This window comes from Setaria italica, chromosome V (assembly GCF_000263155.2).
Source record: "Setaria italica strain Yugu1 chromosome V, Setaria_italica_v2.0, whole genome shotgun sequence".
In the NCBI taxonomy this organism is placed as follows: Eukaryota; Viridiplantae; Streptophyta; class Magnoliopsida; order Poales; family Poaceae; genus Setaria; species Setaria italica.
The window spans coordinates 12,521,017-12,525,840 of record NC_028454.1 but is presented as its reverse complement, the minus strand read 5'-3'; the positions used below and the strand labels follow the sequence as shown (position 1 = coordinate 12,525,840).

General features: G+C 43.9%; 1 long non-coding RNA gene across 2 annotated transcripts; it reads left to right on the top strand.

The window, feature by feature from the left end:
• The first annotated feature begins 422 nt into the window (after positions 1-422).
• Positions 423-3,498, top strand: LOC101777733. 2 transcript variants are annotated; one of them, XR_001164079.2, is made up of 5 exons: positions 423-513; positions 642-678; positions 2,979-3,012; positions 3,303-3,370; positions 3,451-3,498. It is a non-coding gene; the product is annotated as an uncharacterized LOC101777733 (long non-coding RNA). The 2 variants fall into 2 exon arrangements; XR_001164078.2 differs by having other exon boundaries at positions 2,976-3,012.
• Positions 3,499-4,824: the final 1,326 nt, after the last annotated feature.

The window sequence follows — 4,824 nt, the reverse complement described above, 5'->3', positions numbered from 1 at the left end:
GCCCGCCTTCCGCAGCCGCCGCCGCCGCCCGCCTTCCGCAGCCGCCGCCGCCGCCCGCCTTCCGCAGCCGCCGCCGCCACTTCCCATCCGTCGCCGTCCCCTGCCAGTCGCCATCCGCCTCCGCCTCCGCCACTCTCCAACCGCATCCGCCGCCGCCCGCCGTCCGCAACCGCTGCTGCCACTCCCCATCTGTAGCCTCCGCCGCCAATCCCCACTCGCCATCCGCATCCGCCGCCGCCGCTCGCCCGCAGCTTCCGCACCACTCCTCTCCTCCTCCGCATCGACGCTGCGCCGCCCCTCGCGTCGATCCCGTGCCGCCCCTCTCCTCCGCATCGACGCCTCGCGCCCCTAGCGTCGACCCCTCGCCGCCCCTCTCCTCCTCCGCATCGACGCCGCGCCGCCCCTCTCGTCGACCCCGCGGCGCTCCTCTCCTCCTCCGCATCGACGCCGCGCCGGACGCCGCAATAGCCCGCCGGAGCTAGGTTCGATCCCCTCGACCGCCCGATGCCGCCGGTGAGCTCACGCCTAGCTGGTGGTTGTATTAGGCGAAATGCCGTGACTTCGTCAGCCGCGCTACTGGCTTGCGCACATGCTGGGGCAATACAGACTGGAATTAATTCTTGCTCTTGATTTTCTTGCAGGTGAATTTCTTGCGCTACTTTTTGCATTCATAATCAGGTGAATTTCTTGCTCTTTGTCTACATGTAGATGTTGATTGACCACTTGAATTAATTCTTAGGATCAAACACTATGACTATGTCACCATTAAAACATCAGTCTACATTATTTTGTTGAACAAAGGGAGCTTATTGCAACTGTTAGAAGTCCTACAGTAGCTGTCAAGGGCATGGCTTCCAGTTCTATCCTTGAAGAAAGTCTGACCTCACGAGCCATCTTTTGAGTGAGATGGATTTACAGTACCAACTATACCTATATGCATTATCCTGGATAACCATTGCTTACTAATTGCTTGGGTTTTGTAGATCTTTAGCATGTTCTTCAAAATTGTTTATCAACAAATTTTTGAGTTTTCGATAAACAGTATTCATGACGCCATGATGGTGAGCAATTTTTCAGTTCCAATAGATTGGATTTGGACGAATTGTACACTTCTGTGTTTGAGAATTTTGATTAAATTGTTTGTCACTATGTTTAAGCCTTACCAATAAGTTATTTGTTTTCATGGATCTAGAAATCATTTGATACTATGTCATTTACATTAATTTACTAGTCAAATTTTTCTAAGCTCAAGCAACTTTCTTCTGGTGTTGTAGGAAGGAGATTGATCATTTGATTGAATCAACTGTTCACCTTTTTTTTCATAGTTTTCATGCCTTTTAATCATAGAATTGCGCTATGCAATTCCTTCTGTTCAGTGTTTATGAAATTGTAGTAGCTTCATCTTAACTATATTTTTGAAATGTGGTACAAATGGGTTTAGAGGAGAATGTCTATGTTGGAACTTCTGTAGTTGATATGTACAGCTTGTGTTGGCGCTAGTTGACTACTTACTCCTGCATTGTTTTCTGCATTTAATACCTGATTTGGTATAACTTGCTTCCTCTCCTCTCAGTTTATCTCTCACCCGTATACAAGGAGCGGATGAGTGAGCTGGATTATGTCAGTTTACAGCGTGAGCTCCCATGAAGCTTTGCCTTCTGATGTGTGTCTGCAATTGCTAATGGTTGGTTGCAGCTGTTTACTGGCTGCTGCAGCACATCTCGCAGCCATCTTTACCGAACAAGCTGATTGTGTTTGATTTTACTATGCTCTATAAGATCACTGGTGATCAGTTCACCATTCTGTTTGCTTTTCTTGAACAAGTATTGGACCGTCTTTTCCTACTCTGCTGTGCTAGTGCTACTACGGGGCTTATTTGTTCTTTCTACTAAACCTCATGTTGTCACTTTTTTTTTCCCTTTTCTAGATATGGTTGAGTACATCCTGAAACATTGTTACATCATCCTCGCAATAAAAAAAGAAAAAAAAAGAACTGTTTCATGAGTATGTGTGAATATGTAGCTCTCTGTATGGTTTTGCTGCTATGCTGGCCTTGCTGATCTGTCATTTTCCCCGAGCTCACCATTATCAGTATATTGTAAATCAGAAGATTGTGTTTATTTGTTGGCAGGTACCACCTGTTTACAGGGTAAAGTCAGGTTTACTGTCCGAAATCAATCTTCTCGTGATGCATACCTTATCAGTTTTAGATCGATTACTAGTGAAATTAAAAGCTTCACTTTTCCAAACATTTCATAGATCATGTCAATTGAGCTAGTATTACCTGTACGGCATACTGTGAGATGTGGATGAACAGCCATTAATGTCCATCATCTGATGGTATGGGAGTTCCCTACGAGAATCTTTAGTGGCACCTCTACCAGTTGCTCATGGACCTCCACGAACTTGTCCATATAAATCAGAGTCTATTACTCCTGAAGGATGCATTTAGGGTGTCTTGACCCAACGTCCGCCAAACCCTGTCCACGTCCCTGTCTTCCCCTTTTCTGCTCATGTTTTTATCTAGTTCATCACACTCCGCATATACTGTGGCGACGGGTGTGGGATGGAGAGGTGGAGTGAAGGTTCCCTGCCTAAAGAAAAACATAGAATGTTAATACGATGGATTGGATAAATCGGTAGAGTTGTTTTGGTGCCTGGACCTGAAGCTTTAGCTTGAAGTGTTTTTTATTATTTTGTATGAGCTGATAGTACCAGGCTAGCACCTTTGATTCTTGCACATGGATGTGTGCCTTTTGTATTCCTTAGGATATTATGATAATGAATAGAGATCAAAGAATTAAATTGAGAAGTGTGCAAACCTAATGGTGCTCTCAGTCAACAACAGTTCCAGATTTAGTGATGGATAGATGCAGAAGCAATCAGACTAGCTTTGTTTTCTATGGCCAATAATATTTTAATATTTCTACAACCAGTTTAGATTGTTAGCTTTGTTTTCTAGGGTGTGTTTGCAGCAGGTTACCATGACTGGCGACCAACTGCAGGTATCACGTAAGCCACAATACTGAACTGAATCTTTTGTTTCACATGGTAGCAAAAGTATGAGCTCCCTACACAAGGCATGTTAATTTTCTTACGCCATTAGAATTGAAACTAGAATTATTTGGTTGTGTGAGTATTAGACTCAGAACGTTCTGTTAGGTTATTATATCTGCCATACGTACCCCTCAAAGTAGAGTTTTTATACCATTAATAAAGATGCTAGTTCATTCAGTGAAAGAATACGTACCCCTGTATAATGCACCTCTATAATTAACAACTCTTTTCCTCCCCCATGCCAGGCAGCTCTGCCATCATCCCTCCGAGCTGTGGTTTCCTTCATTTTCATACCTACTCATGGAGTCTTCAGGTATCTGCTAAATCTTTAGAAAACGAGTAAAGAAAGAGTAGTTTTTGTAGTTATCTCTAATTATTTTCTTCCATGTGTAGATACGGTTCCCTTACAGTCAGAAGGTGTTCAGCAAGGTTCTCCACGGATATGCTCAACTCGAAGGTCTTATGTGACTCATTTTTGTCTGTGATCTCGTCTCTTCCGCTTTCCCATGCCTGTCATAACGTTTACTTCTTTTTATTCTTTTCAGTTTGTAAATATTCCATGTAAACAACTACAACATATTTGGATCGTAACCACTCATTGTATTCATTATTACTGACACAGAGTATGTTCAATTTGATTTGTCTCACAGGACTGTTACCTGTCAGCGGTTGGTGAATAGGATGCCTATCAACCCGAAGGTAGCTGTATTCGAGAGCACACAGGAGAGGTATGCGCGTGTTTATAATTTCACCGCCTATCCTGTAGGCCACTGCATTTTCATTGATACATGATCTTTCATTTATACTTTCATTTTTCTCACTTCAGGTTCGAGGTACTTCTTCGACCCGAGTTGCGATCATCTTATCCAGTGGGTGGTGGCCCTGGATCGTCTTTTCAACAGCTACCCAACCGAGATGTTCCTCAACAGAGTTATGTTCCTGATGATCCTGCCGCTGATTTTATTGCGGTTGACCATGCTTCGGGGTGCAATAAATCTGTTCGCCGTAAGAGGAATGCTGCTGATGATCGTACCGGGGTTGTAGATCGCCGTAGGAAGAAGTTTCGGTCCTCTCACCGCTCTTCAAAGGAAAAGAATAGTGCAGCTGATAATTCTAGGCGATTAACCGATTATTTCCGTGCCCAGGATGGCACAGAGGTATGTGCCAAATATTAAATTGAATTGTCATGTTACAAATACACACACAATATCTATGCACATATATATATGCAGTAATTCCTGGTCTTGTATTATTCTTCTTGTTGCTCCGTGTACATTACTCACTTTTAAAACCTGACATATGTTCCATGTAGTTTCCTTTTTTTTACTTGGTTTACTTTTAGTGTCATTTCCTCTTTCCTTGTATATACTCAATTTTACACATCAGTGCACATGCCAGGCCCCACCAAGACCCAGGAACTTCAATGTTGGTTTGGATGACATGACTAACGTCCCTAAGATTCGTATTCCACGTTTGCGTGATCTCTTATCCCGTCCATTGGGTTGTCTCTCTGGTCACCCCTTGCAAGCATTTAATGATTTGTTCGACCAGTTTGACCAAACCTTATCTGAGAACACTTGTGCCATCCAAGCTTCTTTATGCAACATTGCTAGAGCTCCTTATCGTCTAGCTGAAAAGTGTGGACCGGTAATAGAGGAGCTTATTGCTGCCCAGAGGTCGGCTTCTGACCCTAACAATATTGGGGAGACTTCACGGAGGAACAACTCAGGCACCGAAGAGGACTTTGTCGATCATCACAACGGTGGC